General features: G+C 35.6%; 1 protein-coding gene and 1 non-coding gene across 7 annotated transcripts in view; one reads left to right on the top strand and one right to left on the bottom strand.

Moving 5' to 3' along the window:
- Positions 1-22,918, bottom strand: part of ARHGAP39 (Rho GTPase activating protein 39) — a 350,961-nt gene that overhangs the window by 171,168 nt on the left and 156,875 nt on the right. The window lies entirely within an intron of this gene.
- LOC141503727 (U6 spliceosomal RNA) lies at positions 9,852-9,955 on the top strand. Its single transcript, XR_012473053.1, has one exon. It is a non-coding gene; the product is annotated as a U6 spliceosomal RNA (small nuclear RNA).

The raw sequence follows: 22,918 nt of genomic DNA, 5'->3' as shown, positions 1-22,918 counted from the left end.
TTTCTTCAGGTGTTGCAGTCAAAGTCATTGAAGAGCCTCAAAAGAAAGTACTAACCTTAAAAATGAAATGACATCAGAAACTGATGAACCCTAATAATTTTGAAGTTAACAGAATTTAATTTCTTTGTTTAGCTCCTAAGTCCTGACTCCATTTCCAAAATATCAGCAGCTCCCATTATCTCCATTATATAAAATCAAATATAAATTCTTCCATTTGGCACTTAAAGTTCTCAGTCTGGCCCCCTTCTACCTTTTCAATCTTCTTACAATTTATTTTCCTCTATACAGTCTATGATCCAGCTATGCTGACTCCATATGCCATCTCTGTCTATGTGTATACTTAGCTATATGTATCCATTCCTTTCTCACTTGACTCCTAGCTGATTCCTGACGCCTGGCTCAAATATCACCTTCTGCAAGAAGCCTTTCCTGCCTTCCTTCCTTCCCCCAATTCTTTGGCTCACATGACTCCATTTCTGATTCTTTGAATTTCAGCACTATGACTGAGGGCAGGGGGTTATTTTTATTTGTTTGTTTATTTTCATATTTTCATGCTTAGAACAGTGCCTGGTACTACAAACACTAAGTAAACACATTAAAAAAATAGTTGTTGACTTGATTCATATTATAATGACCCTTTATCCTTGTTTAATCTTCATATTTTTCCCAGGTCATAGAACAATGTCTGATAAATATTGATGAAGGTAAAACCCTATAAAAGAGTAGTAGGACACTTCCACTTTCAAGCCTTTGGTTAGTTTTACTAACTGAAATTTAAAACTAGGGTTACAAGATCTGATTTTTGTAGTGAGGAACAGACACTTGAATCCTCATTTATTATAGATTAAGTGATCTTCAAAGTTGTTCAAGGATACTGCTTATTATCTATCACAAGCAGAATATAATTTTTTTTAACTTGATCTCCCAAAATGTTTTTGTTGATATCTGTCCTTCACTCTCAAAGGGAGGTGATGTCATAACAAGCACATGACTTGGATTTGAGTGAGGGGTGCTATGGCTAAGTCACCAATCTCACTTTCTACTTTGGAGCCATTTAGGTCCAGTGGGCAGATATGAATTGGGGCAACCTGGAGATGGCCCTGGATGCCAGGCAATCAGGGTTAAGTGACTTGCCTAAGGTCATACAGCTAGTAAGTAGCAAATATCAGAGACTGAATTTGAACTCTCATCCTCCTGACTCCAAGGCCAATGCTCTATCTACTACGCCACCTAGCTGCCCCAAATGTTTGTTTCAATAATCTTTAAATGTCTAAAGCCAATTCTGAACTCAGATCTTTATGGTTCCAGTCCCAGCATTCTATCCACTGCTCTACCTAGCTGTCCCCAAAATGCTTTTTTTGTTTGCAAGGCAAATGGGGTTAAGTGGCTTGCCCAAGGCCACACAGCTAGGTAATAAGTGTCTGAGGCTGCATTTGAACTCAGGTACTCCTGACTCCAGGGCCAGTGTTTTATCCACTGCACCACCTAGTGCCCCCCTCCCCCCCGCTTTTAATAGCTACAGATCCTCCCTACTTTGCTGCTTGGAAGATGATCTCTACCTGAGTCAATGTGGCTTCAGAGAGGGCCGAGGAATGGTTGATGTGTTGTTTGTTGTCCAACAATTCCAGGAGAAAAGCCAGGAGCAGAATGGAGGTCTGTACATATGATGTATTGATCAGATCAAGACTTTGTGATACTGTCAGTCATGAGGGTTTATGGAAAATGTCAAAATCTGGTTGCCTGGAGAAGTTCATCAGTATTAGATATCAATTTCATGATGGCTGGCTGCATGCCCGAGTTGTGGATAGTGGACGATGCTCATGTGCTTTTAGTCACCAGTGGAGTGACACAAGACTGTGTGCTTGCTCCCATGCTTTTTTTTTTTAGCATGATGTTTTCAGCAATTATTATCAAATGCCTTCCATGAGGATGAACATGGTTTCAAGATTAGCTATACAGTGATGGCAAATTATCTAACTGAAAAGGTAACAAACTAATACTAAAGTGGAGGAAAGACTGGTACATGATTCTTTTTGTTGTTTACAGATGACTGTGCACTCAGTGTAGCCTCTGAAGCTGAGATGCCACAAGGTATGGATTAATTTTCTGCTGCTTATGCAGCAGAATTAACACCAAGAAAACAAAACTTCTCCACCTGCCAACCCCACACCATTCATATGGGAAACCATTGGTTTTAGAAAATGGAGAAGTTTCGAATATAGTGGATATTATTACCATGGCAGTATACTGAGATTGATATACGTATTGCCAGAATTAACTCAGAGTTTGGGAGACTACAAAAGAAAAGTGTAGAAGAGAAGGTTTTAGAATGACCACCAAACTCAAGGTCTACATAGCTGCTGCACTTACCTTATTGTTGCATGCCTATGAAATCTGGACCAGCAACATGTTAGGAATCTGAATCTCTTCCATTTGAATTGTTTTAGGAAGACTCTAAAGATCACTAGCAGGATAAGACACCAGACACCAAGGTCCGTTCTTGAACTAAACTGCTAAGCATTCTACTACAGAGAACACAACTCCAATGAGCTGGCCATGTTGTCCAACTGTAAAACATATGCTTGGCTAAAAGACTGCTTTATGGAACACTCATACTAAGTGCTCATATGATGGTCAAAAGAAGGGTTATGAAGACATTCTCAAGTTCTCTCTGAAGAACTTTGGAATTGATAGTATGACATGGGGGGCACCAGCACAGGACTGCATAGCATGGTTTGCCCTCATGAAAAAAGATGCTGTTCTCTATGAGCAAAACAGAAACAAAGTAGCTCAAGTGAATCATGAGATGCACAAATTTAAAGAATCTACCACAAATATTCACAGGTACTATTGTGTCTGACCTGTGGTAGAACATTCTGATAGCATACTGGTTTGATCAGTCATGCTCAAAATGTAACTTGACTCTAACATAGTGATGTCATTTTTGTTTCTATTAGAGAACAAAGGACAACTACCACCATTTTGTTGCTGTCTTCTGTGAATTTGAGGTATGCCTCACTGAGTGACCTTAGTATCTGTTATCTGCAAGATGAGGTCCAAATAAGGTTCAATCCTAGAAAATCTATCTCTAGATAGACAGAAAGGGGTGGTAAATATCTAAGACAGTGGATAAAACACTGGGCCTTGAGTCAGGAAGACGTCAATTCAAATCTGGCCTCAGACACTTATTTACTATCTGTGTGACTCTGGACAAATCACTTCAGTTTGCAAAATTTTCTTTTATCTGTAAAATGTGTATAATAAGTAGCATTTACTTCTATCCAGTTGTTGTAAGGATAACATAGTGCCTATAAGTTCTGTATAACTATTATTATCATCTTTATGCACAAATCTGCTTTACTAGGTTAGTAAAGCTTTACAAAGTTAGATAGATGATGTCTTATCTTATTTTCCCCTTAACTGTCTCATTAATTCTATTTTTTTGTTTCAGAACTATGATTTAACTAGTACAGGGAAATCAATCTACTAATATAAATTAGAAACTATGCCTATAGATAATTTGGGGGGATGCCAACAGACTAAGACCTGAACTTAACTTTTTCAGACTCCAAAGCTGGACCTCTATTTACTAAACTATGACAGAGGTAGCTTTGTGACAGGAAGCAAACTAAGTGAACTGAGTAGGCTAAAGAGCTGAATCAAAATAATTATGTTTCAGAAAATCAGGCAGCTTACACCTTTTGAGAGGAGTGGAGAGTCTAAAGGTCAACAGCACTGATTCTTCCTGAATCATAAATTAAACTTGTCCATTTGGGTTCAGGTTTTAAAGTTGCTTATATAATCAAAAAGGAAGAAACAATGAAAAGAGTTTATAATGAAGGTTAAAATAGATAATCAAAAAATGATGTCACCTAGAAGATAGATATATAAACAAGGTCACTGCTTTACTTGCTTGGATTTGCTTTGAGCTTTTGTGACTTCTGCTGTTTGGCTTTGAGCCTTTACTCAAGCACAAACATTTCTCCTTCTACATGCTCTGCATTTCCTGATTGGTTTATCTCCTGCCAATCTAGGCATACCTTAAACAAGGGACAACTGGCAACCAACAGCTGCCAAAATAACCCGACTGAACAGCTGGAGTTTACAGAAGGAACCAGCTGCACAAAGATATATATATAAAATCACAAAGCATGTTAATCTGAGTACTCAGTAGGAAATATAAATACAATTTAATTCAACAAACATTTATTATATTTGACCATAAGGCAAAAGAAAACTGCCTAGTTTCAGTCTCCTGCTGAAAGAATATTTGTAAGACCTTTAATTAAGTCTTATAAAATGATGGTGCTCTTATTAAAAATATATTAAATAATACTCAGGTTTTCATCTGTTGATCTCAAAGCACTATGTGAGTCTTTCTTCTCCATAAAGTAATATTTTCACTGCTTTTAAAGCCTTTGTTCTAAGGCACTGAAAGTTCTTTACAACACTTTAACTCATTCATCTTTCACTATCCTTGTAAAACAGCAAATATCATTACTATTATATAAAAACTGAATTTATGTTATTAATTTGCTATGTTACTCAAAGTAGCAGGAAACTAAACTCAGAGATCAAGTGAGTATACACCATTGATCACTGGCAAGACTAAGAAGATATCTCAAGGTCCCATACTGCTGCCTTAAGCCATGGGAGTGATATAATTTTTAAGAGTAGAAAGGGATCATAAACAACAATGAACACTGAAATCCACCTTGTACATTATATTAGGCATTATATGAGGTATTAGGGTTATTATATACAGGAATAACTTCAATGATTATGATTTAGTTGGGGATATAGGATATATATTATCATTTCCATGGATTTGACTCCAAATTATCTATCCATCTGTCTGTCTCTATCTATCTATCTATCTATCTATCTATCTATCTATCTATCTATCTATCTATCTATCTATCTATCTGTCTATCCATCTATCTTAACATTTATCTAGCTCAAGACTCTCTCTCCTGATCTCTAGTTCTACATCACCTAGTTCCACAGACTTGGACATCCTGAATTGATTATCTCAATATTCAAAACAAAAATTCCTCTTTCCCCTGTCAAACTCTCTCCTCTTCTTAACTTCCCTTGTCTACTTTCTAGTCACACAAGTTCCTTGGTCTTATCCTTGACATCTCACTTTTCATCAATCTAATCAATTGCCAAACTCTATTTCTAAATCCACAAATCTTCCACCACCCTCGTTCAGGGTCTCAGCACCTCTTGCCAAGACTATTTCAATAGCTCCCTAATTGGATTCTCTCTCATTCCTCTATCCTCTCCAATCCATCCTCCACATAGTTTCCAAAGTATTTGTCTGAACATGCCACACCCCCTGAAAACACACAAACACACATACATTCAATAAATTCATCTGGTTTTTGTGTTATCGCTAAGATCAAAATATGAACTCTTCTCTTTGGTATTTAAAGATCTTAATATTCTGGTACCTTTGTATCTTTCCCATTTCCTTCTATCCACTCACCCTATAGTCCAACCATAAGGTATTCTCTTTAATGTTAATCACACTAAAAAGCCTTGGAGCATCCTGTTCTCACTAGACCCCATTTAAAAAATGACCATCTGTATACCAAAATACACTTCAATGATATGTTACTAGCTCATTTAGGTCAGCTAGATCAAACTTTTTTTAAAATCTATTTTCTCAGTGAAGCAGAAAAAATCTTGATCATCACTGACCTCGTATATATATTCTATCTACATATTAGCCCCCAAACACCATTAACACAAATTACTTAAACAACTTCGTTTTTCTGCCCCAGCAGACATCATAAATAATATTGTTATCCTCTTTTCTTTCATTCAGAAACCCCACTTGGAATAATTATGTCCAATGTCCAGGCCACCTGAGTTCACATAGAAAGTAATAACATTCTATGGTCCCATTTTAGGAAGGACACTGATAAACAAGTCTGGGTTCAGGATCAGAGTGTGCAGGACAGGAAGAAGCTGAAGGAGTGGGGATGTGTGGTGTGGAAAAAAGATAAACTCCACTGAAGTATTCCCAGCTCTCCAAATTCTTATATTTTTCGTACACACTCTGTATCATAAAATTTGACCTCAGATAGAAAACTAAATTCCTCTTCAGATAATTTGGAAAGCTGATTCATTATCTATCCACTCACAAGCACGTACTAGGCATCTCCTATGAACATGTTCTTGTAACAAGGCAAGTGATAAGATAATATCAGGTAGTAAGTTTATCTTGACAGAATAATCGTATCTGACACATATTATGCTAGAACATTTATAAAGTGTTTTACATACATTATCTCATTTGAATATCACAAAGAAGCCTAGGAGATAAATAGTACAAGTATTGTTAACCCATCACTGGAACAAGGAAACTAAGGTTCAGTTAAGAGTTGACTGCAATTTGTTCAAGAACATATGGCTAAATAGCAACAGAGCTAAGATTTGAAGCCATGATTCTATGTCCGAGTTCATGATCTTTCTACTCTTATTATGTGACTTCTTTTGGTTCCTATCTATATTGATAAAATGGTCAGAATATAAAGTGAATACAGTGTATTCATTTAACAAGTCATTTAGTTAATATCTCATGTACTGAGAGAGCACTGTGCTCTTCAACAAAGTTTAGATAAGAGTCAGATCTACATCATTTTAGAAGGAAAACTTTCAGCTAAATAACAATCACAATAAAAATACAAATAGATAATTACAGTCCAATATATGCCTCCAAAACAGTGATAATTCATTTAGTATCAATTTAGAAACAAGACAGAAAGTCTTTGCAAAGTTAAGGAAAAGACAGGAAGTAAAGCTGAAAAAATGAAGATAAGTGATGATTTTTGTTTTGAGAGAAAGCTATTCTACATCCCTATTTGAAAGAATCTACTATACAAGCAAGCCAAACAACTAGCCCCAAAGAGATCTAGATGATCAAGACAGCTTCTGGAAGATAGGCCTCCTTTGAATAGGGAAATGATGACTTGGGTAACTTTAAAATCCTTACGCAGGATATGAATATATATACAAGCAAAATCATAACTGAAAAAAAAGCCAGGAATTCTATGTAATAATACTGGTAGGATATTCTTTAAAGTCCAACTAAAAGAAACATACATGCCATCAAGAGCAAAGCTCTCATCACCCTACATCTACCTCTCAAAAGAGTGAACAGGCTGATTTTTCTATAATTTCCCAGCCCCACTCTAGCCTGTTTTTCCCGATTCCATGCTCAAGATACTAAATACAATCCTGAGAATTTGGGCTTACTGATCATATTATTAAATAATACATGAAGAATATGCCTTTGTATTCATTGCTTTCAAACTTAGTTGGGATCTAACTTTTGAATCTCAAAATAAAAATGAAATAAATCAAAGAAATACCTGTTCCTGGAGCCAAGATGGCAGCATAAAGGCAAGGACTCCTGCAAGCTCTCCCCCAAACCACTCCAAATACCTTTAAATAATGACTCTAACCAAATTCTAGAGTGGCAGAACCCACAAAAAGGCTGAGTTAAACAATTTTCCAGCCTAAGACAACTTAGAAGATCTGTGGAAAGGGTCTGTTACACCAGGGTTAGAAAGGACCTGTAAGCATAGGCCGCACCAGAGTGAACCAGCACCAGCCATCCAAGAACAGATTATAGGGTGCCTGGGTCAGTGGCTGTGGTGGCAGTTTCCAGACTTCTCAGCCCAGTGACTGCCAAAGACAAATGGGAAGGTCAGCAGAAAAACTCTGCTACACCAGAATGAGAGTGGAGCCCAGTTCAGTGCAGACCTCAGTAGAAACCTGGCCCCTGGGGACCTATCTGGGCAGCCACCCAGCAACTGTTTTCAGGTCAGGGAAGATGGCAGACGTCTCTGCTCTCCCTGAGACAGGACTCTGTTGCTTTGCTCATACTCAGATCCATGTTGCAGTCCAGGGCCCAATCTCAGGAAAAGGAGCAGAAGGACAACAAGGCTCACTGCCTGCAGCAGAGCAAGGGCCCTTCTCAGAGTTCCAGGGCAGAAAGAGTGCCTGTGATCACCCACAGATCAGAGCACAGGATATGAGAGTGGAAATAGCACCTCATAAGACATGGTAGAAATAAGAACCTGCAGGTCCCTGAGGGGTGTCCCTGAAAACAGTTGCCAAAGCCCTCAAAAGCTTGGGAGTGTGTCTTCACCTGAAAGCACAGCCCCACCTTAACAAAGATTTAAAATTGAGACATAGACTGGGGAAATGAGCAAATAACAGAAGAAAAAAATCTGACCGTAACTGTCTATGTGGATCAAAATATATACTCAGAAGATAACAAAGTCAAAGCTTCTGTATCCAAAGCCTCCAAGAAGAATATTAATTGGTCTCAGGTTATGGAAGAGCTCAAAAACGATTTTGAAAATCAAGTAAGAGAGGTAGAAGAAAAATTGGGAAGAGAAATGAGATCAATGTGGGAAAATCATGAAAACTACATCAGCAGCTTGGTGAAGGAGATTAAAAAACTGAATAAAATAACATCTTCAAAAAACAATTTGGATCAAAACTAAAAAGCAGTTCAGAAGGCCAATGAGGAGAAGAATACCTTAAAAGGCAGAATTGGCCAGATAGAAAAGGAGAAACAAAAGTTCTCTGAAGAAAATAATTCCTTAAAATGTAGAATGGAAGTAAGGGAAGTGTTGACTTCGTGAGAAATCAAGAAACAATAAAACATAACTAAAAGAATGAAAAAACTAGAAGAAAATGGGAACTATTTGATGGAAAAACAACTGACCTAGAAAACAGATCCAGGAAAGATAATTTAAAAATATTGGACTACCTAAAAGTCATGACCAAAAAAAAGAGCCTCGAGATCATTTTTTAAGAAATTCTCCATTAGCATGAACTAATGCTGAGCAAGACGAACAGAACCAGAAGAATATTGTACACCCTAACAGCAATATGGGGTTGATGATCAACCTGGATGGACTTGCTTGTTCCATCAGTGCAATAATCAAGGACAATCTTAGAATATCTCCAATGGAGAATTCCATCTGTATCCAGAGAAAGAACTGTGGAGTTAAAACAAAGACCAAAGACAACTACCTTCAATTTAATAAAAAAAAAAAAGTTGTCTTATATAATACATAATTTTGCTATCTCTAATATTTTATTTTTTCCTCAAAGATATGTTTTTTCTCTCAACATATTCAATTTTGATCACATATTCAATTTTGATCAATATATAGCATGGAAACAATGCAAAGATTATTAGATTGCCTTCTTTGTGGGGGGAGGGATTGGAGGATGGGGAGAAAATTATAAAATTCAAAGTCACAAAAAATGATAGATAGAAACTACAATTGTACATAATTGGAAAACAGATAAAATATTTTTAAAAACAAAATAAATTCCCAACCCTCCTGGTTTCTAATAGAACAACAGTGTTCCATGGATGTCATAGTCTTCTTCAAGAATGAAGGACAACCATTATAGAGGCAACATGCTACTTTTATCAGAGAGAAATCCCATGAGCACAGTCGTGAGAGTAGCTGCTTTAACAGTGTAGAAAGAACAATCCAAGCATCCCTCAATATCGTAAGTTCATTTATTTTATGTTGAGGTTTCTTTCAGAAAGTAGATTCTTTTTTCTCTGGTTCTAAGATATATGGGATATTCATACGATTATAGATAGTTTTGATTTCTTCTTTAGAAAACTTCTTGTTTATATCATTTAACCATTTATCAATTGGGGAAAGATTTGTATTCTTCTAAGTTTTCTGGAATTGTGATGTTTATGCTTTCAGGTAGTATAATGACTCTTAAATCATCACTCCTCAGTATGTTTTTAGGTTAACTGTTTTTCATGTAAGATTGTTTTTAATTTAATTTTCTCTGTGCTTACTTTGGCATCCTATATACTAAAATTGGAATGATACAGAGAAGATTAGCATGGTTCCTGTGCAAGGATAACTCACAAATTTAATTTTTTCTTAATTATATATAAAAATTTAACATTCACTTTTAATAAATTTTGAGTTACAAATTCTGTCCCTTCTTCCCTCCTTGAGAAGGCAAGCAATTTGTTATAGATTATACATGGCAAAGAAATGCAAAATATTTTCCTATTAGTCATACTGCAAAAGAAAACACATTGATCTGCCATCCAATTTCTTAGTACATCTTATAATATTGTTTAAGATCTAGTACTGCTATACTTCTTTTCTTTACATTTTATTAATTCTTTGATATTCTTGACTTTTTTGTTCTTCCAAATTAAATGTATTATTTTTTTCTAATTTAGTAAAATAATTTTTGGTAATTTAGTTAGGAAGGCTTCAATATATAAATTAATTTAGATAAAATTGTCATTTTTATTATATTGGACTTGGCTACCCATAAGCAATTAATATTTCTTCAGTTATTTAAATCTGATTTTATTTGTATAAAAAAACTTTATAATTTTGTTTATATAGTTCTTGGATTTATACTCCAGGTATTTCATATTATATCTTTTTTTTTTCAGGAATGCTGATGATTTATGTGAATTTACTTTATATCCTGCTACTTTGCCAAAATTATTCATAGTTTCAATTAACTTTTTAGTTTCAATTAACTTTTTACTTGAGTCTTTGGGATTTTCCAAGTATTTCATCATCTAGATTACAAAAAGATATAATTTTATACCTCATTTCCTATTCCTACTTCTTTTCTTTTTTCCTTCTAGCTGGGTCAAAAGGTATGCACACTCTCCAGAACAGTTGGATCAGTTCACAATTCCACCATTAACAACAATGCATTGGCGTTCCAATTCTCCTATATCCATTCCAACATAAGTCATTTTCCTTTTTTGTCATATTAGCTAATCTAAAGAGGACCTCTGGATTTTTAAAATTTGTAATTGTTTAATCAATAGTGATTTACAGAATTTTTCATATGATTATAGATAATTTTGATTTCTTCTTTAGAAAACTTCTTGTTCATATAATTTAACCATTTATCAATTGGGGAAAGATTTGTATTCTTCTAAATTTGATCTAATTTTCTATATATTTGAGAAATGAGACCTTTATCAGAGACACTGGCTGTAAAAGTTGTTTTCATTTTTGTAAATAAGTTATGACCTTGACTAAAAATTAAATTAAACACTACTAAAATCATCAGACAATTTTAAATCAGCTTGTACAGTTAGAGTTACCAAATACTCATGGCTACATAGTGTTCATTATTATAAAAACCATATAGTTTAGTGTAAACAGATGTTTCAACAGAGGTGTCAGGGGAACTACTACTCCTACAGTTCTCATGGGAAAAGTTTATTCTGTATCCTTGGATCATATAATCCAAATCATAGGTTGTCAATTTTCTAGAAGTCTGTTCTATAAACTACAACACCCCATAGTTCTTGCTTCCATCACTCTCTTAGATGAGAATGCTGCTTCATGTTTCACTGAAAAAAAAATTGAGGCCATTTGCTAAGAGCTGCCTTTTCTCCCCTCCTCCTCATCTTACATTAACTTATATGCCTTCTGTCTTTATATCCTCCTACATATCTTTCTCATATAAAGAAGTGGCCCTTCTCCTTCCTTTGCTATTGTTTAAAAACATGCCAAAGTCTTCCCTCAAAAAAAACAATGCAACCTTTCCATCCATTACTATTCTATATTTTTTCTCATTTGTGATTAAACTCTATGAGGTCAACTACAATAGATAGATACCCCACTTTCTTTTCTCTGACTAATTCTTTACAGTGTGATTACTGACCTCATCATTCTGTTGAAATTGCTCTTTCTAAAGTTACCAATGAGCTCTTAATCACCTAATCAAATGATCTTTTCTCAATCCTTATCCTTTTTTTTTTAAACTCATCCATAGCCTCTGTAGATCACCCTCTTAGCATTGAGACTAGCTTTGAATCACCCTGCTCCCTTCTGGTTCTCTTCCTATTAGTCATACCTTTCCTCAATCTTCTCTGTAGAATTTTCATCCAGGTCATGCCACTAACCATAGATGTCCTAAAGGGGCCTGTCTTGGCCCCTCTTTTCTTCTCTATTTGGTGATTTCTTCAGCAACTATGGATTCAATGATAATCTTTATGCTAATAATTCTAAAATCTACTTATCTAGCACCAACCTCTCTTTCACATCTCCAAATGAAATACCTACTGAGCATCTTGAACTGGATGTACTGTAGATGTTTTAAATATGTCCAGAGCAGAACTCATTATTTTTCCTTTCAAACTCTCTCCTCTTTCTAATTCTCCTATTACTGTCAAGGGCTCTATTACCTTCCCAATACCTCCATTATCAGACATATAACTAGGTGTAATTCACTTTCTTCTACACATACATCCTACCTATATTCCCTTCAGATGGATCATTATGCATTTCAGAATTTTTGCCAGTCAATTCTAGTACATTATCTCTTGTATACAATTTTTTTCTTCTGGCACAGCCACCACTCTGGTATAAGCCCTCATTGATTCATGCACAGACAACTGAAATAGTCTTTTTTTTAAGGTTTTTGCAAGGCAAATGGGCTTAAGTGGCTTGCCCAAGGCCACACAGCTAGGTCATTATTAAGTGTCTGAGACCGGGTTTGAACCCAGGTACTCCTGACTCCAGGGCCGGTGCTTTATCCACTGTGCCACCTAGCTGCCCCTGAAATAAGTCTTCTGGTTGGTCTTTCTGCCTTGTCTTTCCTCACTGCATTTTCCACTTTGCTGTCAAACTTATCATCATCACCCCCTTCCTTCTCCATTAACACCAAAGCCTCCCTATCTTCCTTAGGAACAAACATAATGTCCTATTTGGCTTTTAAAGTCCTTCATATCCTAGCTCCTTCCTACCTTTCCAGTCTATGTACTCTGCAATCTAAAGATACTGGCCTCTCTATTGTTCCTTGCACAAGACACTGTCTATCTTCTGAATTTGAATTTTTACTGTCTGTTCTCTCTATCTCCTGGATTCTCAGATTCCCTTTATGCTCCAGCTAAAATCCCTTAAAGACACTCCAAGTTTCACAATTCCCTTATTACTATTGCCTTCCTTCTGTGATTATTTTCATTTTATCCTGTATAACATCTTACTCATACATAGCTAACTGGGTGACTCTGACCAAATCACTTGTCTTTCAGTCCATTTTCTCAACTGTAAAATGGGGTGATAATAGTTAATCTTCCTCTCAGAGTTATTCTAATTATCAAATGAAATAAAAATATATAAATGTATATGTCAAGTTAAATTGTTGGCTATTCTTTCCCTCTATCCCTTAGCACTTCAAGCCTAGCCCAGCCTAGACTTATCTAGTAGTTCCTTCCTGATCTATCTTTGGGACAGCAAGAGTAGAAGGCTATTAAAGGGTATTTTTGAGTTGCCATATTTCCAGAAACAGTGAGAACACAGCATGCAAGAAACCCTGAATGGGTCAGGAACAACCCTCTCTTCTACCAACATAAAATGTTGTTTGCATACCAAACTGGATTCTCTGACCCTGGGAATCAAGACAGGCATCAGTCAGTCTGTGTCAGGTTAGAAAATTTGCTTATGCAGCTGGGACCTTGTAGACATACACACCATCTTATCTTCATAGTCTAGCAGTTTTCCAAGGAAAAGAATGTAGTTTTTGACTTGTTCTTGCTTCTCTCCTTCAGGAGGAGTTTGTCCTTTCCCCACTTTTACTAAACCTTTCCCCTCTCATGTCATGCATGGAATTCTACCTACTGCACCACCTAGCTGTTCCTATACACAGTCAAAACAATTCATAAAATAAATGTTAGGAGTTAGAACAAACACCAAAACACAAAAATGTAAAATAAAGAGCACAGAATATTACAACAAGAATAAAAATTCCCTTGCTGGCCTTCATTTCTTTAAATAGCTCAATCCAAAGCTATATTTTGAAGTTCTGCTAGTAGCTCTGTGGAAAACTCCAGTCTACTACTAATCCAGATGTCATTTGATACCAGAGAATCTAAAGGTGCCCTTTCTATAACACATACATTCCTCCTAGAGTAAAAGGAACAGAACAGATACTATAGGTACTCCTTCCCCTTGCATAAACATCCTTATACATGTGCTATTTCCACTAATTAGAATGTGAACTTTTTTGAATATTTTGTTTTTTCTCAATTATGTATAAAAACAAATTTTAACATGTATTTTTAATAGTTTTGAGTTCCAAATTTTCTAATTCCCCTCTTTTCTCTCTCCCTGAGATGGTAAGCAGTTTGCTATAACTTATCCATATGCAATCATGCAAACAAATCTCCATGTTACTTATATTGTGAGGAAAAAAAAATCCTTTCACCTCCCAAAAATATGAAAAAAAAAGTGAAAAAGTATACTTCAATCTGTATTCAGACTCCATTCAACTCTTTCTCTGGAGGTAATAATTTTATAGTGAAGGTACTTAAGAATGACATTTCTGTTAAAATTGAATGACAAATCAAAGGTCTTCTCTATTAGACTATGAGTTCCTTGAGAGTAAGAAGTTCTTTGCCTGTCTATATCTGTAGCATTTAGAATGGTGGTTGGCACAAAAAAAGGTATAAGGTTTAATAAAGGTATAAGAAATATTGGATGAATAGCTAATACAAAGGTAAGTATTATAAAGCTATAGCTTTCCTTTTTTATCTTTTACTAAAGTATACTTATATGACAATAGCACAAGGACAAAAATAGACACACAACTTCCTTAAACAACTGTTTCTGGTGTCTTACCAGAAAATTAGACAATGAAATATTTTTACTACAGAACATAATGGACTTTAAATATCAATGAATTTAGTACACTTCCTAACACCTAGTTCTCATAGCTTCCTTCAAGTCTCAGCTAAAATCTCAATCTTTTAAGAAGCATTTCCTGATCCTCCTTAATCTTGGTATTTTTCCTCTAGAAATTTCATCTAATTTATCCTTTGTATATCTTGCTTGTACACAATTGTTTTGCACATTAGCTCCCTGTTAAACTGTGAGCAGGACTTAAAAAAAAAAAAAGCAAACTTTCTTTGTATTCCCAGACTAAAGCTTAGCAAAATGCCAGAAAAATAACAGGCATTAAATACATGTCCACTGACTTGATAGGTTCACGTGAGCAACACATTCTTGTGGTCAACATCAAAAATACACTGACATGGGAGTTGATTTGACAACCTCTGCATGTGCCTGAGACTACAGATTTAACTATACAGGTAATAACAATCAAAGTCAGAATCTTAGTGAAACTATGCTTCTGGACTTTCTTCAGGGCAATATTACTTTTTTAAAAAAAATAACATCTGGGGGGGTGACTAGGTGGCACAGTGGATAGAGCACCGACCCTGGAGTCAGGAGTACCTGAGTTCAAATCCGACCTCAGACACTTAATAATTACCTAGCTGTGTGGCCTTGGGCAAGCCACTTAACCCCGTTGCCTTGTAAAAACTAAAAAACTAAAAAAAAATTAAAAAATAGCATCTGAAAAATGAAGATAATTCTAAGGATCAAAATCAGAATCATAAAATCTCTGAAGTAAATGAAACATCAGAGGTCATAGGAATTACAGCTGGAAAATATTTTAGACAAATTCAATCCATTCTTGAAAAGGAATCCCTTTGATACAATATTCAGTAAGAGGTAATCTAGTTTCTGCTTGAAGATATACTGTAAGGGAACTCATCATTTCAAGAAAGAACATAAATTATTAGGATGCTCTTACTTAGATTAAGCTCCCATCTGTCCCCCTGCAACTTCTAGTCACTGTTTCTGGTTCTGGTCTATGGGACCAAATCAAATAATCGAATCCCAATTCCACAGACAAAATGTAACAATAATAACCACAACTCTTCCTAACTCCATCAGCTGTTATGTGAATGTCAAAAGAAATAACTGACTGGGCCAATGTTTTTATCTGTCTTCCAATAAATCTATCCCCTTTCTAAACTTCTTGATTTTTATTGAAGAAACCCAGGTTTGCTTCCTTGTGTTACTCTCAATTTCTCAATCCCTTACCCCATCCCCCCATGTTTAGCAACTTAAGTTGCTAAACCTTATCTTTCTACCTCCATGTTTCTCACACAGAGGCAGCTAGGTGACACAGCATTGGTCTTGGATTTAGAAGGATGGGAGTTCAAATTCAGCCTCAGACACTTGCCATTTACTAGCTATGTGACCATAGACAAGTCACCAAACCCTGACTGCCTCACATCCAGGGCCACCTTCAGTCATCCTGAATCATATCTGGCTAATAGACCCTCCAGATGGCTCTGGAGGAGAAAGTGAGTCAGGTAACTTAGTACTTCAACCCCTCACTTAAATTCAATTAATGTGCCTGTCATAGCATCACCTCCCTGATGTCACGGTCTTCAAGAATGAAGGACAAACATCACCATCATCTCTCACATTCATTCCCTTATCTCTCTACTTACATGTCTTACTTAGGACCTTCCATCAACTCTTGCCTGGAACCTTCCATCAACTCTTGCCTGGAATCCTGTAAAAACCTCTTCTTTACCTTGCTTCCTGTCTGTTCCTAATGTCTCCAATCAGCTGGTGAAATGTTTTGCCTGAAGTATTGCCAGACAATGTCATTCTCTTATTCAATAAACTCCAATGTCTCCCTATTGCCTAGTAACACTCACAACCTGGCCACCTTTCCAGTCTTAGGACATATGACTCCCATGTTTATACAACCAAACTGATCTTCTTGTTCTTCTTCACACAGAACACTCCATAGTTCTCTGCCTATTTCCCATGTGTGCAATACTGTCCTTTCTTACCTCTTATTCTTAGAATATTGTTTCCTTCACAATTCAACTCCTATACCACCTTCTATATGCTACCCCCCTCAACTGCTAAAGTCTGCCCTCAATTACTTTATCTTTATTTGTATATACTGACATAGATACATGCTATCTTTCTTGATAAAATTTTAAGGTTTTTGATTGGAGATTGAGGGTGGGGGAAGAGAGACTATTTTAACATTTGTATTCTGAATAGTAGCACAAAGTATCTTAAATACACTGTACTCATTGACTGATTGTTAAAGCTTATAGATACATGACTATCCAAATATAAACTTAAACTACTGTTTTAATCTAAATTACTCACTCACTTTTTCTTCTCATAGATTCCTATCAATCAATCAACAATAAATAAATATTTATTAAGCATCTACTATGTACCACATCTGTGCTAACATGTGTTTTGAATACAAGAAGAAGCAAAATAGTCCCTGCTTTCAAGGAGTTTATAATCGAATGGTGGAATATACAAAGTGAGTTATACATAAAATAAACAGGAAATATCTAAGAGAGAGGAAGCACAGAAATTAAAGAGGGATTGGAAAGGTTTCTTGAAATAAGATGAGATTTTGGGGTGGCTAGGTGGCTTAATGGATACAGCACTGGCTCTGGAATCAGGAGTGCCTGAGACACTTAATAATTACCTAGCTGTGTGACCTTGGGGAAGTCACTTCACCCCACTGCCTGGCAGAAAAAGGAAAAAAGAAATAAGATGAGATTTTAAGTTAAGGGACTTCAGGAAATCAGGAGTACAGTAGGAAAAGAGAGGAAGTACAACATTCCAGGCCTGGGTAACAGCCAGAGAAAATGCCTGGAGACCAAAGAAGGACTGTCTTATTTGTACCACAACAGTCTGCAGGCCAGTTTACTATACTGAAAAAAAGGGAAAAAAGATATAAGAAGACTGGAAAGGTAGGAGGGGACTCAGTTATAAAGGGTTTTGAATATCAAATGGAGGCAGGCATTGGAGTTAACTGAGTGGAAGAATAGGAAGGAAATAAAAAGGGGAAGGGGGATTTTTCCATAGTGGTAAACTTGACTGAATGATTCCATAGGGATGAGAGATGTTCTATAAAAGTGATGATGATTTTATACTCTGTATGGTTTTGGTATTTAGGGAGACCAGTTTTCCTTTTTCTTATCTAAGGAAAAAGGAAATAATTCCTCAGAAAAATAAGAAGGCATGACCTCAGAGAGAAGATTTCATGGCAAATTGAGAAAAAATTCCATTTGGAAGGAAAAGTTAAAAAAAAACTGCACGGATATAGAAAAAATTCCTACCACAAGGTACAAATTTATTATCTCTATCACAGGCAGAAATTAGTATCTCTAATAGTGAGCCATGAAGAGGAGAAGAGACAGCGGTCAAGATCTACAAGGCAAAGACAGAAATACTGTTTAGAAGAAAGAAGCCAAAATAGGTACTTTAGAAGTTTTAACACCATGAGATCTACTGTAACTATAGAAAGACTAAATAAGTACAAGGGTCGTGAATTAAGGAATAAAGATTAAGAACAGACAAAGAGGGCAGCTAGGTGGCCCAGTGGATAAAGCACTGGCCCTGGAGTCAGGAGAACCTGGGTTCAAATGCGACCTCAGACACTTAATAATTACCTAGCTGTGTGGCCTTGGGCAAGCCACTTAACCCTACTGCCTTGCAAAAACCTTAAAAAAAAAAGAACAAAGACAAGGGCAGCTAGGTGGCACAGTAGATAAAACACTGGCCCTGGAATTAGGAGGCTCTGAGTTCAAATTCAACCTCAGACATTTAGTAATTACCTAGTTATGTGACCTTGGATAAATAACAACCCCATTGCCTTAAATAATTTTTTTAAAAAAAGGACAGAGAGGGAAGACAAATAATGAGATTTAGGAAAAGATTATTTTTAGAAAAAGGCATAGAAATATAATTTTAAAAGTTAAGGGAACAAAATAAGTTGAAGGGAAGGGAGGAAAGGGTATTGTTCATGAATACTTAACTAAGAGGCAAAAAAGAAAATAATTTAATAATTAGATATAAGGATGAAAGAAAAGGAAATAAGCAAAATTACAAAATGAGGGAAAGGTGTAACAAACTGGGAAGTAGGGCTCAAGAATAAGGGAAAGAGAGCAGGTGAATGGTATCTGTCTCAAAACAGATTAAGCTAAAAAAGATAAAGTATTGTGTTTACAGAAGGAGGAAGTGGTAGTGGTAGTACAAATTCCAATTAAGAAAAAAAGTATATTATAGACAAATGAAAGAAATGATAAATCTAACTCCCATAGCTTTAAATGTGAATAGCCTATACAATAGAATAAAATGAAAAAGAATGAAAGATTGGATATGAAAATAAAGCTCAACAATCCACTGCTTAAAAGAAATTCAATTAAAAACCAAAAGCATGAGGAAGTGCAGGGATCTACAAAGGCAAAGTGAAGAAACCATTTTTACTGAGCTCCTCCCAGAGAAGAATATATCCTCCTCAACTTTAAAAAGATGTAAAACCAAATTCTGAGTGGGTTAAGTAAAAAAATGCAGTAGTGGGTCATTTTTCCACTGCAGGATAGTTTAGGAAGACAGAAAATGAGCATGGCAGACACTGGCATGGGGGCTAGCCAAAAGCAAAATATGTGGACGCAGCACCAACTATGGATCACAGAATAGACAGCAGCATTGAAGGCAATGCCAATGCCCTACACCTGGAGACAATAAGGGAACTAAACACCTGTTCAGAAAGAGATTCCAAGGGACCCCAGTGCACAGGGTTGGGAATAATTTAGCATTTCCACTGCCCGTGAGTCAGTTCCAGGGTAGAAAGGAACAGTTATGATGGAAAAATTACTTATCTGGGTAAAAATCGGAGCACACCAACTTGAAAGCAATGAAAATTTGAAGCCCCTAAATCTAGTTGTAAAAGTAGCAAGACATAAAAGTCAAAAAGATCAGGTCAGTCATATTCCACACTCCAAGATATAAGTAGGGTCCAAAACTAAAAATAGAAAAAATGTTCAAACATCAAAAAGATCATAAAAACCTACTATGGTGATAGAAAAGCTACTGAAAAACTCAGAACTACTTAAGTGACTACTTAAAAACATAACAAAGTCTCATAGAAAAATTAAAATATACCAAAGAAGAATTCTTAGAAGAGGTAGAGATTTATTTTTAAAAGAGCAAGATTTTAAAAGATTTTGTGAAAAGATTTGTTAAATGAAATAAAAGAATAGAGGAAAATTTTGGAAAAGAAATGAGAACAATGAAAGAAAATTATAGAAAAAATTAAAAATTTGGTAAAAGAAGTACAAAAATATGGGCAGCTAGGTGGTGCAGTGGATAGTGCACCAGCCCTGGAGTCAGAAGTACCTGAATTCAAATGCAACCTCAGACACTTAATAATTGCCTAGCTGTATGACCTTGTGACTTAATCCCAAATGAAAAATTAAAAAGAGGTACAAAAATAGAGGTACAAAAATAGAGAATAAAATAAAACCTTAAAAATTAAAATTAGAGGGACAGCTAGGTGGCATAGTGGATAAGAGTACTGGCCCTGGAGTCAGGAGGACCTGAGTTTAAATCTGGTCAGACACATAATACGTACTTAACTGTGCGACCTTAGGCAAATCACTTAAACCTCACAGCCTTGCAAAAAAAAAAAAAATTAAAATCAAAATTGGCCAATTTCTTCATTGAAGAAATTGATTTGTTCTAAATAAGAATTGGGGGGCGGCTAGGTGGCAGTGGATAAAGCAAGGGCCCTGGAGTCAGGAGTACCTGGATTCAAATCTGGTCTCAGACACTTAATATTACCTAGCTGTGTGGCCTTGGGCAAGCCACTTAACTCCATTTGCCTTGCAAAAAACCCTAAATAAACAAATAAATAAATAAATAAATAAGCAAACAAACAAACAAATAAATAAATAAGGGTTGGGCAAATATAAGCAAATGATTCCATGAGACAAAAAGAAAAAAAGAAAAGAAAGTCAAAAGACTAAAAAAGAAGAAAATATGAACTATTTAATTGGAAACACAAATAATAGAAAAATATATAGTTTAAAGAAATCATTTAAAAATTATTAGGCTACCAAAAGTCAGGATTTAAAGAAGAAAAACAAGCCTAGGCATTCTATTATTAAAAAGTATAAAGGAAAACTGGCCTGATATCCTAGAACATGAAGGTACAAAAAGACAAGGAAAAAAATTCCGATAAGCACCTGAAAATGAAAACTCCCCGAAATATTAAATCCAAATTGCATAGCTCACACATCAAGAAGAAAATAGGGCAGTCAAAAAGAAACAATTTAAACATCATGGAGTCACAGTCATGAAGATACTAAATTACTAGTAGCTTCTACTATTAAGGAACAAAGGTCTTGGAATTTGAAATTTCAGAAAGGAGCTAAGATTACAACCAAGAATCTCTCACCCAGAAAAACTGAATATAATTCTACAAAGGGAAAAAATGGAAGTTTAATGAAATAGAAGATTTTAAATCATTCTTGATGAAAATTAGAATTGAATAGAAACCTGACATTCAAACTCAAGACTGAAGAGTAACCATGAGTGAGAAATCATGTGGGGCTTAACAAACTGTTTACATTTTTAAATGGGAAGATGACACATATAACTCCTAAGAAATTTATCATCATTAAGGAAACTTAGAAAAGTTCGATTAAACAGAGAAAGGGCACAGATGTGAATCTAATATGATGGGATCATCTCAAAAGAAAAATAGAAGGGTAAGAACCAGGTATGTACAAGAAGGGAGACAGGAGGGGGAAGGATGTGAAAAAAATTATCTCATATAAAAGAAAAGGGCAAAGAAGAATTTTTAGGGAGTAAAAGAAAATGGTGGGGAAAAGGCCAGTGGGCAATGTTTGAACTTTACTTATCATCTAATGTGGTTTACTGAGAGAAGCATATAAACAATTTTCTTCAGCTGCCTTACAAACTCCTAGTATGCCCTCCACATCAGTAATTATTGTTTGCTGAAAAATCTAGCTCCAAGGGGGACAGTCTCAAAGGAGACTAATAATGATTCCCAAGGAACATAGTAGCACTTGATAAGAGAACTAACAAAAGAGTCAAATGACAGGCACACAAACACCACTCTGCCCCTTATGAATGAGTACGAACAACTTAAGTTAATAAAAACTAGGTGAATTACAGTTTAATATAATTTTCATATATAAAATTATTCCCAATCTATCCTCACACAGTAATTCAAACTTGCAAGGAAAAAGTATGTGTATGTTTGTGGTTGGGGAGCGGGGAAAGAGAACAAAAATTCACTAAATAGTTTTAATAGCTTTCTAGAGGTATTATTTTAAATTATTTAGTAATTTAGTAAAAAAGATATTTTGTTGGGATGGCTAGGTGGTGCAGTGGATAGAGCACCAGCCTTGGAGTCAGGAGTACCTGGGTTCAAATCCAACCTCAGACACTTAATAATTACCTAGCAGTGTGGCCATGGCCAAGCCACTTAACCCCAATGCCTTGAAAAATCTAAAAAAAAAAAAAAAAAAAAAAAGATATTTTGTTGAGCATAATAGATCAATCAGCTTCTATAAATCTTTAGAATAAAAGACAGAACATGTCACCTGGACAGCTTCTAAAAATCTGTGGTTATTAGTAAGTTGTACATGAACCTTTAAATAGAGGAGATGCTTTACAAAACTCTATGAGGAATGCACGTGTCAGACCACCTCAATCTTACCACCCAGAGCTTATCTAATTATCCTTTATAATTTATTAAGCGCTTTTGTCTCCAGTATTAGGCATAGCAAAAATTCTCCTGGCTCAAATCTGGAGAAATGGCCTGTAACTCCCAAAGAATAGGCAGTATTCATGTAGTCAGCCAAAGATCTAGTATAGCTGATTTCCAGCATAGAATCTGATAAAATTTCCCAAGATATCTTCAGAGAAAAGCTGTAAAAAATATAGATTATATGATAAAGAAGTATATTTATTTCAGGTTGAAACTTGTAGTGATAGAGTGGCAATTAAAGAACTCATACTTACATATCTGATAATGCTCTGCATTATAAATTCCATATTTTCATCAAACTGGACAACTTAATGTCAGAAATGGGGAGATGGCATGTTAGGGAAGGGTAAAAGAGCATAAGTATTTATGTAAGTCATAGCATATCTTAAGTGCTTTTATAAATATAATCACAATTGATCCTATCCTCTTATCAGTCAAG

Source organism: Macrotis lagotis, chromosome X (assembly GCF_037893015.1).
Source record: "Macrotis lagotis isolate mMagLag1 chromosome X, bilby.v1.9.chrom.fasta, whole genome shotgun sequence".
Classification (NCBI taxonomy): domain Eukaryota; kingdom Metazoa; phylum Chordata; class Mammalia; order Peramelemorphia; family Peramelidae; genus Macrotis; species Macrotis lagotis.
This window is presented reverse-complemented; position numbering and strand designations above follow the sequence as displayed.